The sequence below is a fragment of the Aythya ferina genome, assembly GCF_964211825.1.
Source record: "Aythya ferina genome assembly, contig: HAP1_SCAFFOLD_96, whole genome shotgun sequence".
Classification (NCBI taxonomy): domain Eukaryota; kingdom Metazoa; phylum Chordata; class Aves; order Anseriformes; family Anatidae; genus Aythya; species Aythya ferina.
Window position 1 is genome coordinate 170,034 of NW_028181422.1, and position 12,146 is coordinate 182,179.

Here is a 12,146-nt window from a genome sequence, read left to right on the forward strand (position 1 = left end):
AACAAACCCCTCATGACTGGTGCAGTAGACAGTGAGGTAGAGGGCGAGCCCTGGAAAGACAGAAGAAAAGTAGCAGTGAGTTCTGGGTACCTTTGTGCAGACGAAACAGAAAAACGCAGGCAGTGAAGTAATAGTGTTCCGTTACTAATGCCAGCAATAGATAATTGCAACAATTATCTATTAGATCATAGGTACTAATTAACAGATAATTGCGCAACTCCGGAAATCAATAAATAACTGATTCCCCTCAGAGAATGTCTTCTACATTTTTATATTAAAAAGACTCCAGAGTTGTAATGGATTAAAATCCTACGGAAGGGAAAGAAGTGGCATCAGCCACTAGTTCTGCAGAAGCGAAAAGTAATACTGATAGAGTTTAGATGGAAATTTTCACTTTGTGTGTTTAGTTTGGGGATTCTTTTTAAATCATTCATACCAGCGATTTAGTTCTTAAGGCTGTTTCTTTGAGATTAAGTGACAGGACTTCTGTTACTCTTTTCTTCTTGGAATGCTTCTTGATAGTCTTACGTCAACCAGAACTTCTGTCTCTGTCGCAGATGTGAACAATGACCGTAGCTAAGAAGCCCAAATCTTCAAAGCCTAAAAAGCCCTCTTCAAGGCGGTCTGGCAAATCCAAGAAACCAAGTCCTAAAATACTGATGTCACGCACCGCCAACTGGGGCCGGATAGTGCCTGCAGAAGATTCAAGCCAAGTCTCTGTGGCCCAAGGACGTGGAGGTGCTATTTACTGTAGATCATCTGAAAAATCTAAGGCTTTTGCCCCAAGAGATCTAAGTAAGTGTGCGTTTTATCCTGCCTCCATTGTCTTCAAAGCAAAAGTAGAAAATGCAGTTCTTACTTGTTGCACTGATAGAGAAGGGGACTACCGTGAACAAAGACTTGAAAAGCGAATCCCCTAAGGCAACTGAAGTGACTGATGTTACAGAAATTAATTTTGATATATTTACAGTCAACAGAGAAATATGGGGAGCTTTTTGTAATGCAGAGATTCCTCCATGTCTTTTCTGTTTTGCAGAGAAAAGTGTTTGATTGTTGCTATTCACAGCTTCCATTTTTCACAGGTTTTTTGAAGGATAACATTGCTCAGGAAAAGATCTGGTATCTGTAGGGGTACCGTCATTCCTAGTTCCTAGTTTTTACGTTTTTACCGTATAATTTCAAGTCTAAGTTTGTGGTTTAAGTTATAATACGGAAAAAAACAGTAGTTGAGTTAATCAGGTTAAAGATTATAGATGGAGAGGAACTTGGCATTAGGTGCTACAAACAGAATGGCAGTTAGCCTTGCCTTAGAAAAATTAAAATGGTTGACTAAAGTTTTTTTTTGTTTGTTTGTTTTTTTTTCCCCCAAAACATTGTGTTGACCAGCCAATTTGAATTTGGTGGTATTAAAGCTGTCTGCAATAAGTTTTTCTGGTTTGGATTGTAGCTAGCTCCTCTAGGTGCTCCTGCAGAATAGTATTTTTTTAAATACCTTTCTTCGAAACAAACAAACAAGATCTCTTTTTAAATTTAACTTTCTTGCAGTCGTTAATGATGGAATTGCTCCGCCACAGAGCATTCTTTTTCCACCTGAGAAGATTTGTATGGATTGGCAAGAAACACAAAGTGTTGGAGTTGGCCTGTACAATCTTGGCAACACATGTTTTCTTAATGCTACTCTACAGTGTTTGACCTACACACCCCCACTTGCCAATTACATGCTTTCTCTTGAGCACAGCCAGTCATGTGAGTACTTTCTAACAGTATTTTGAATCTGTTGGATAGCTCTGAAGGTGAAAGAACAGCAGTGATTCTGTGAGATAAGCTTATTTGCCTGATTTTACCTGTAGCAGCTGGCTTTGAGCACTGTATTAGCAGTGGGCTCCGAATAGCATATGGAGTGCAATTAATGCACCATGTTTTATTTATTTAGTTATTTGTTTGTTTGTTTGTTTGTTTGTTTATTAAAGGATCATTTATTGCTTCATGGGAATAATGAAGTGCATTGGACAGTAATGCATTTGGTAGTAATTTTAGAGAGTAATACATTTTGCAGCCTGTGGAGTTCACATTCCTGTCAGCCTTTACAACTGCGACTTTGCAGTAGTCTTTTAGATTTCTCATCACAAAATGCATTTGAATACAGGCTTAGTGGATATTTTTCTTCTGTCAAGTTGTGTGAAATGAAATGTTACAAGACTGTTGGGACATTGGCATCTTGGGAGAATAGAATGTAGCAAGGAGAGTGGATATTGTATCTACAGTTTAAATTGTACTTAGATGTTTGTAGGTATGGATATTTTGCTGGACTGGGATGCTTTGTTCTTTCACTCTTCAGGTCGTGAACAAGATTTTTGCATGATGTGCACGATGGAGACTCACATTAACCAGGCCCTGCGTTGCACTGTTGATGCCATCGAGCCTACGCATGTTATCAGTAATCTCAGTCGTAAGTGGCTTCAGATGTGTTTCTTTTCGATAGCTTGTAATCTTCAAATAATTATTTGATGTGTCTAAGTGGTTTTAACACTCCAATGAAGAGAGATTTTAGAAATACAAGAATGATTTCATTTTTAAATGAGGTCAATACTATCATCTTCTTATTTAGGAATAGGACAACATTTCCGTTTTGGCAGTCAAGAAGACGCACACGAGTTCTTGCGCTATACTGTTGATGCTATGCAGGAAGCGTGCTTGAACGGAAGCACCGAGTAAGCATAAACAAGTTCACTTTCATACATTCTCTAGCACCTTCTAGTCCTTTATTTACTCTCAGAAATGATCTCTAGCACCTTTTAGTGCCTTATTTACTATCAGCAACGCAAGTCTACATCATCCTTGGTTTTCATCAAACTCTTTGAAGAGTTAACTCTGTGCCTTAAATCTTCTGAGGTCTGATTATAATTTATTTCCAGATTGGACAGATCTTCTCAAGCTACCACCATCATTCATCAAATATTTGGAGGATTTCTAAGATCGAGAGGTACTTGAAAAAATATTCCTGTCCTTAGAACTGATCTGTGTCTTTTGTCGGTAGTAAAGCAGTCTGTAGTTTGTCTAAAGTAGTATCTGTCAACAACTTGAATTTGGGCAGTTAGTCTCCTTCACATAATGTTAAGCATTTATATTTTGCTTCCAGTGAAGTGCTTGAATTGCAAAGCAGTTTCAGATACGTATGAGGCATTTCTTGATATCACTTTGGATATAAAGGTAAGATGTTTTCTAAATATAATTCATGATGTTTAAGTACATGCATAACTTTCTAAATTAAACTTGTTTAACTTAAAAAACCAAACCACATATAATGTTAAAACATAAGAGCTTGGTGGTGCTAAGGAAGTGGATTGGACTCTGTCCTTCCGTGGAACCCATGTAAATAGTCTCCACATTTGCATTGGGTTTAAGGGGAAAGAATTCTCTTTCTGCAAAAATTATAATGCTGTCATACTTCTTTGTTGTTCTACCTCAATATACATCTAATTGTTAGACTGATGAATTTGTCCCCAGTATTGATGACAAAGCACACTATAGATGCTGTGTAGGCAACTGGGAAAGTATTTGTTCCAAAGTCAAATGCCTTCCAGGTGAGGTCAATGCTGAGCATGCTCTTTCTGCCTCCTTCTTCACAGTGCTCCTAGTAGATCGCTTGAGTATGTTAGTAAGATTCTCTTATAAACTACTAGTATGTGTCTGGAATTTTGAATTACGGTGACTTTGCGCTCTTCTTTCTCGCTGCTCTAGGCGGTTTCGTCTGTTAGCAGAGCTCTGGAACTCTTTGTGAAACCTGAAGAGCTGGATGGAGAGAATTGCTATAAATGTAGCGAGTAAGATTTTGACGACTTAGGTCTTAATCCTAGATGTCAGTTTTCTATGTTGCATGACTCTGTTGGACTACCTCTAAACTTTGGATCTACTTACAAGTTTTGTGGAAGTTTATAAAAGACTTGGATTTTTGTTTCTTTGGAGGGGGGAAGTCTTGTTCATAGGCATTCCCTATGGGTTTGCAATTCTCTGGCTTGTATTTTGCCATCAGAATTCAAAAAGAGCTACTTTTGTTCTTTCTCTTTATTAGCTCTCGACAGTACTTTTCTTGATGTAAACTGCCCAGTTTCCGTTGTTCTCTGGGCTAGTGGCTAATTTTCACTGCTTACACCGTAGGTCCTACCTTGGAGCGGGCAATGTGTCAAACTGAACTATTTTGTTTCAAAGGATGGCAGATGGGTTCAGTGTCTTTCCAGACAAGCTCAGTACATGAAGACTTCCTACTGTTAAATGTCTCCCTCCTGTAGAATGACCATGTGTTTCTGTTGTATTTTTGATGTTGATAGTCGACCTATGTTGGAGATTATTTGCAATTTCTAGCCCTGGGAACCAAGGCTCTCTCGTTCCGCTTTCAGTATTTGTATTTCCCTTGAAAGCTGAAAGAATGTATCCAGGATTGGAGTTCAAATAGCCACTTTTGTAGACCAAGAAATGGTACCTTGCCATCCAACCTGGTCATACCCTTTTGTGAGAGATTCCTGTTCCCGCTATGCTCTGAGTTGTTGGGAAAATTGACCTTCTTCTGTGTATTAACAAACCTGACACGCAGTGCATGGGTTTATGAAAAGAAAAAAGACCAACCTATTATGCAAGTAAATATCATTCAAATAGCATAGGCATGCGTGAGACATTAAAAGGAGTTTGTTTTGGGGGCGAAAAAAGAAGATGCCTTCAAACACTTATCTCTGCTTGTTTTTAAGGTGTAAAAAGATGGTTCCTGCATCCAAGAGATTTACCATACACCGTTCTTCCAAGGTTCTCACAATATCACTGAAAAGATTTGCAGATTTCACAGGTGGAAAGATCAACAAGGTATATTTACCACTGTAATGCAACTATATCATTGCGTAATGGGACATCCCCCAAAGCTGAAAGTTGTTAATATTTTCAGACAATAATTGTAGACTAACGACTATGGCTTATTCTTTCTCTTAATATCAATAAAGTTCCCGCTTGACAAGAAGCATATGCTTTCCTCTGAGAAGGCTGATTCATCAGGAAACCGTTCTCTGCAACTTCTAGTCTTAACCGTTGTTTATGGGAAGACTTATTTGTAGTGAATCAAGAAATATATTCGAGAAATATATTCTAGAAATCAATTCTAGTCTGTGTTTTTTGGAAGTGTTTTTCTCTGGCTAGTCCACGAAGTACTCTGGGATAATTTTTCTATCTTCTTGATGTCTCTTTAGGAGGTGAAATATCCGGAGTATTTGGACCTGAGAGCCTACATGTCGCAGTCAATGGGAGAACCACTGCTCTATGCCTTATACGCGGTGCTGGTACATCACGGTGTCAGCTGTCACTCAGGACACTATATATGCTATGTAAAGGTAGAAGTCAACAGCATTTCTAACAGGGTAAACGTTGTGCTGGCAAACCAATTAAAGCATGACTAGCAGCTACTGTTTCTAGGGAAAAAGATTTCATTATATTTTTATTTGACATGTGTGTATTTTGTTCCTATCCGTGATTTCAATTGGAAAACGTGCAATTCACCTAAAGAAATCGTTGTCTTTATTTGCAGGCTGGTAATGGACTTTGGTATCAGATGAATGATGCTAAAGTAGTGCGTACTGACATTAAAAGAGTTCTTGGTCAGCAAGCTTACATACTTTTTTATATCAGGTAATAACAAATCTTAAAATGTGTTCAGAAGAGATTTACTTTCCTGTTATTGATATTTTTCTGTTTTGCAAGTGTTTTTCTTGCTATCCCGGGAGAAGATTATTATTTGTCTAATTCAGTTCTGTCTAACCTGAAATTCTCTGTGTCGTTTATTGTCTTTTGTTGCTTGGCCTTAAACTGCAGCACTTGTGTAAATTGCTATCTATGTGTTATCTGTAGCTGGCTACTTTAGAGAAGGAGAGAAATGAAGGTCATCTGTGGTGTAAGAATGAATTATTGCTCTGCAAGTGATAGTCTTAGTAGGAAGACTGTTCTCTACTTTTCAGTCTGTAGTCTTGGCGAAGCCTTCTGTGGAGAAGGCTTCCATATCGTATGAGCTGTTCCTCTAAAATGATAGGATGGGATTTAATCCAAGAGTAGGCTGAAAGAAAAACTAAACTACGATCACTGCTCTTTTCTGAAGGCGCTATGATTTGACACTTGGAGAACGTGCGTTTTACTTGCCAGCACCATCTTATCCCTGTTCATTCCCTCCTGGTCAGCAGGGGGCTAATAGTAAGCAGGCTGGATTTCTGGGACCACGACTTCTTCCTCATATGATTAAGGTAATTCAGGGAAGCGGGAGGGCAGATAACGGCACCAAACTGCTAGTGGGTTTGGGGTTTGGTGTGGGGTTTTTTGTTTGGTTTTCGGCATCTTAGTTTTGTTTTCCTTCCCACGCTGCAGCTTTCTTCACAGCCCTCATGCTACAGCCAGAGTCATTCAAACAGTGGTTACTGCTAAATTGTGCAGCCATGCGACTCCATTACTTTATACCTCCAAGACAGCTTTCTAAAGCACAGAGAGCTATGCTCTTTGACTATTTAAGCAGAGTGTACTAATCCTCAAATCATTTAAAAGAGGACTTGTTTTTCCTATCCTCGTCACTTTAGCTAAGACAGGGAAAACTAAATGTCTTATTCCTGAGCACCAGAACGATTACTTCAGGCTTTTCAGGGTATGTTTAAAGGGGAAAATAAATATATTTGGGAATAGCAGCAGGTAATGTTAAGTTGCTTGGCTGGTTTTCAAAGATGATGTTAATTTGATACCAATCTGCAGTAAACCAAAAGCAGGAATTGAATACGCTTATTGGACTTGCATTTATCCTTAAAGGGCAGTGTGTTTTTCTTTTTAGGTGTTAAGACCATTTGTAGAAACACTCAGTAGGAGAGTTTTGTGTTTCAAAATGTTACATGCAGTGTTTGCGTTAATCCATCTTGCAATTTCTTCTTTTTAAATACAGAATTCAAGCCGTTTAAATGGAAATGGATCCATAAAAGAGGACACAAAGACCACTGGTGTCACCCTAAAAAGGCCATCTTCAGCACCACCAATGGCCTGTGTTCAAAACCAGGCAATTACCAGGCCTTCAATGACTGATACGTCAAGAAAACAGAAGATCACCATCAGTATTCACAATAAATTGCCTGCTCGTCAGACTGTGTCACAGCCTGACTGTCTTAGCAGTGCTGTGGAGGATGAAGATCTCTACCAGGCTGTTCCTTCATCCACAATTACAAATTCGGTAATGCAAATGAAGCAAATGCAAACAAACAAAAAAGTTTCTGATGAAATTTTTGTGGAGCCAACAGTGAATGAAAATCCTAAACTCAGCTCTGATAACACAGTCCCTTATGGTGCAGAATCTTCAGGAAAATCTGAGGAGGAGTCAAAGGGCTTATTTCAAAGGAATTTGAAATGCAATGCAATGTCCTCTAATGGAATTTTGGTTGGAAAGGTAGTCCGTACATTGCAGCATTCCAATTCTTCCTGTCAGAATGCTGACAAAGGAAGATCCCAGCATGAGCTGCCAAAAACAGATTCACTAAATGGTGCTATTAGGTTAGTTACTGAATCTAAAGAAAACGGACTGAAACTTGATGATTCCACTTGCCGAGTTGAACCTGTTAAACCTTCTGAGATGTTCTTTTCTAAAACAAATGGATCGCTTGAAACATAGATTTGCTCCATCGAGAATTTCTCACCTACGATGTATTCGGGAGTGTTTATTGTGTTCCTAATTCAGGTGAAATACTGAGAAAACACAGCACACATGTGATCGTAAGACTTTGTGGTATTATCTCCTTAGAATTTGCAGACCTGAGCTTACATTAGAACTTGTCAACTTAAGCTCAGCTGAGATAAAAATTCCTAAGTTTCCTAAAGTAGATTTTGGGGGGTGAGTTGGGGTTATCTTTGAAGTGTAGATAATGCATACAACTCACAGCGGTCTTGCTTACCATTTAATGGAGACATTCTGACAAGACTAGTCCTCAGTACTACTACAAATAGTATTTTTTTGTCTGCTGACTTGTGCGTTTTAATTGCAGATGCCTGGAGCTATGCCTTCAGTCAATCGAGAAGTCATCACGGAGTCCTTCAGAGCCAGCCAGCTGAACAGCTTGTCAGAGGAAATGAGGTAAAATGAGCACAGTCTGATTAAGACAAGACTTTATGGAAGTTCGTTACAGTTTTATCTGTCTACTAATAGTATTTAATGGAAGGATTTAAATTAGTACAATTCCATACTGTGTGTCCAGTGTCACGAACAGAACTAATGATCAGCACTGAGCATATCACTCTGATGCAGGTTGGTGCCTCAAGGAGAACTTGTGTTCCTTTATAGAATGTTTTTCCATTTTTCTCCACTGTCTGGAGAAACACTGGCTGTTCCCCGCTCGCCCCTATGCCTTTTTTCTCAGAGCAACAGGTGGAAGGAGACAGATGCGTTTGCTTTTTTAGTGCAATGGCTTCAGAAGCAAGAGGGGAAAAAGCACTTTCTCTGGGAGCTGAAGAAGGTGTCCTAATCACAGGAGAGGTTTCTAAATGGCATATCATTGCGAGGGTTCCTGTAGTCCGGAGGTTTTTGTTTGTTTGTTTGCCTTTGGAAGGTTTTACTCTTAATATTCACGTCCTTCAGCAGAAGTGAGAAATGGGTTTTTATTTTATGCAGTGTTGCGGAACCTCCGAAATCTCCTGGGAATGATGAATACCTCGCCCAGTACCAATGTGATGACTGTGGAGACAAGGAGAAAGCAAGAAGATCAAAAGAACGTGACCTCATTTCAAAAGAAAATGTTTTGTCCGGCAAAGAGTCTTGTGAGCCTGGTGAGAAATTGCGGCAAACTTCCTCTCTCAAGTCTGACACTGAATGTAGCTCTAACAATCTTTCTTCCTTAGCTATTGCAGATAGACGCCAAGATACAAAGGACAAGACTAAAACCACTGAGAAAGAGCATTACCGAAGCAAGAGGGAACATGCTCCTAGTGAAGAGAAGGAGAGTCAAAAAGCAGGTCCTTCCAGCAAGAGGAGGTGTTCTCAGAGCGTGGAATTTGTTGAGCAAAAGAGTCACAAGCAGGAGTACTGGGAGGGAAGCAGGTACAGATCTTTCCCTCGTGAAAGAAACAGCCCTGAGAATGGCAGAAGAGCAGTCAAATATTCAAAGTACAGATCTGGCAGCGGAGGAAGATCAGAACAAAGTAGCAATAGGTACTACCGATCCAAAGGGGAAAGAAGTTGGAGCAGAGAAAGATACTATCGAGACGAAGCACGGAGATGGGAAAGATGTGGCTATTACAGTGATTACTATTCACCTCATGCGACAGGAGACAGTAGAGAGAGAAAGTTCTCTCACGGCGATTCAGCCTTTGACAGATCGACTGCAACTTACTACAGCAGGTCACATAAGCATTATCATTACAAAAGCAGATGGCCTCACGGTTCCCTCTTGAGAGAGGAAGATGTACGTCGCTTTGGCACACCCCGAGCAGACTTGCATCGTTGCTCGGTACCTCAGCAACATTCCGGAAGACATTCTCGTGAAAGACATGCGCTTCCACCTGTGTCAGCTCATTTGGAGAACTGTCGCCAGAAAAATGAAACAGAAGGAAACAGAAAAAGAAAATATACCCGTGCAGAAGGTAGTGAAAGTGAAATAGAAAGGAAAGACAGAAAGATAGAAAAGGAGCTTTTAGGTGGTGAAAAAAATGCAAAAATATCACAAGTTCTGGAAGAAAAAGAAGTCTAAGGATAAACATGGAGAGAAGGATTCCAAGTAAGCAAGGATTCCGGCATACTCCGCATTTTTTATCCTAATTCTTTTCTGGGTGCTTCTCATGTCTTCCTTTTTTTTTTTTTTTTTTTTTTTTTTTTTTTTTTTTTTTTCTGGTAGTTTCTAAGTTCTTTAGATAGCACCAGCTGGCTGGGGATCATGTTGTTAGGTTGATCAGTGAAGACAGGAAAGCTCTTGCTGAATTGTGTCAGAGCACTAGCTTTGGACCACATAGTTCGAATCACATCCGTACACCATTCCAGATTAGGTTAAAAGATTTTTTCTGCTTGCACGTATTCCAGAGCTAGCCGTTGTTAATGATCTGTGTACAAACCAGGACCTATGGTCCTTCAATCTGACGGCTTAAGTTTGCTGCATCTAAAGTAAGTTGCGTGTGCACAAAGCACCACAAAATAGCTGACATGCTGCAAATCATCACCTGTGGTAAAATAAATCAGGTTTCATATAGGCAACAAGTGCCACATCTTTTTTTCCCTTTTTAACTTGCATGTTTCTTTCAGACTTCATGATTTGTGTTTCTGTGCGCTCCGCTTTGACAATGCCAATCGCAAGCGTAAGAAAAAGAAGAAAAAGGAGAAGAAAAAGAAGAAAAAGGAGAAACACCAGGAAAGCAAAAGGCTCCTTGGAACACTTAGATCCTCGTTTCCAGAAGATAACGCGGGAGAAGAAGGAAGAATCCCATCCTCCAGATGGCTCTTCATGTCAGTAATGCAGAAGTGAGAGCAGTAAACAACCTTACAAGGAAGGGAAGACTTCCAGTGCAGGCGAAAGCAAGAAATACTGCTCCATCGCATCCAACGACTATACTAAAGGTAAGCGGCCGCAGCGTGTGTGAGGAATTCCTTTTATATTAATCTCGAGATTATTTCAAACAGTCTTGAAGTGCTTGATGACTTAACAGTCTGCAGATTTATTATCAAATCAAAAAAAAACCCCACTTGGTAGACTATTTTTTTCCCAGTTTTGAATGGCCACTAGGAAAGAAGGCCTGAAATAAAGAGGTTAAAGGCAAATGGTTTTCATTTGGTTTGATGATGAAGTGGCAAACAAGAGGAAGAGTTGCAAGCTCCCTTCTTAAATTCAGTCCAGCCAAGTAGGAAAAGTAAATGTGGACGGACAGCTGTATCTTGGCAAAGAAGATAGTAGGGAGCAAGGAGGTTTAGCAGTCAAGATGGAAGGTGATGCCATGAGGCTTAGAGGCTAGTAATGTTCTAATGAACATGGCCAAGTCTTGCGCTGGGCAGCCTGCTTGGGTCCAAAGCCTGCAGTCCTCCCCAAGATGTCGGCGAGGGGCTGGTGAGCCGTTGGGACGGAACCCCCGTTGCCCGGGTTCCCCAAGCAACCGCCCCACTCTCCAGCCACCATGGCAGGTCCAGCAGCCGGCTCCCGCTCCTCCCGGGGCTGCGGCCCTGCTGGCGAGCCCAGCGCCCCAGAGCTCAGCCCAGCGGCCTTTTTCCCACAGAGGGTTTCCCCAGACGGCTTCCGCGGCTTGCGCAGACGCAAAACTCCCCCTTCGTCGTCCCAGCCGTGCCGCCAACGGTGGCTGCCTGGCTGCTGCCCTCCCTCCCCGGAGCGACGGCGCTGCCCTTGCAGCCCCCGCAGGTACCCACCCTCCCCTCCGCGCTGCCCCAGGCCACCGTCTGGCACGTGGTGCCGGGGGTCCAGGGGCAGGTGCTGCAGCTGTCACCTGGGGGGCACCTCCCAGCCCAGGGGCACCACCTGCAGCTTGGGCAGCTCCCCGCCGGGGGGCAGCTCCCTGCTGTGGGGCAGCTCCCCGCCGGGGGGCACCAGCTGCAGCTGGTGCAGCTTCCCGCTGTGGGGCAAAACCTGCAGCTGGTGCAGCTCCCCGCTGTGGAGCAAAACCTGCAGCTGGTGCAGCTCCCAACCATGGGGCACCAGCTGCAGCTGGTGCAGCTCCCCGCCGGGGGGCAGCTCCCCCACACCGCTCCTCCCTGTGCCCCCGTCCATCAGTGGGGACAGCCCATGGTGACGGGGACACTGGTACCCCACCATGCGCTGGGGCTGGGGCCCAGGGCCGTGCTCCATGGGGAGCTCCTGCACCCCGCAGGCACCTGCCTGTTGCAGGCCCCCGCCCAGCGCAACCCCCCGCCACCCCTCGTCCCGGGGCCTCCGCTGCGGGGGCAGGCGCTCCCCACGCCCCGCACCCTGAGCAGCAGCCGGGGGCAGCTGCCAGAGCCCTGCTTGCACGCCGTGGGGCTCAGCGAGGACCAGGGGCCCCCGCTGCCCGGCCCCACTGCCCCCAAGCCTGCCCAGGCTCCAAGGACCGCCAGCACCCAGACGGCGACGCCTGACGGTGAGTTTGGGGCTGGCACAGCCGGCCGCTGGGCGCCCCACACCCAGGGG

At 42.9% G+C, this 12,146-nt stretch overlaps 1 pseudogene across 1 annotated transcript; it reads left to right on the plus strand.

Annotated features, from left to right (window-relative positions):
• Window positions 1-566: 566 nt before the first annotated feature.
• LOC311428576 (ubiquitin carboxyl-terminal hydrolase 42-like) lies at window positions 567-9,768 on the plus strand (annotated as a pseudogene). Its single transcript has 15 exons — window positions 567-795; window positions 1,546-1,746; window positions 2,339-2,449; window positions 2,609-2,711; window positions 2,916-2,983; window positions 3,140-3,210; window positions 3,742-3,824; window positions 4,743-4,854; window positions 5,232-5,372; window positions 5,567-5,667; window positions 6,131-6,272; window positions 6,953-7,234; window positions 8,040-8,128; window positions 8,663-8,710; window positions 9,113-9,768. The product of its transcript is annotated as a ubiquitin carboxyl-terminal hydrolase 42-like (transcript).
• The last annotated feature ends 2,378 nt before the right edge of the window (window positions 9,769-12,146 follow it).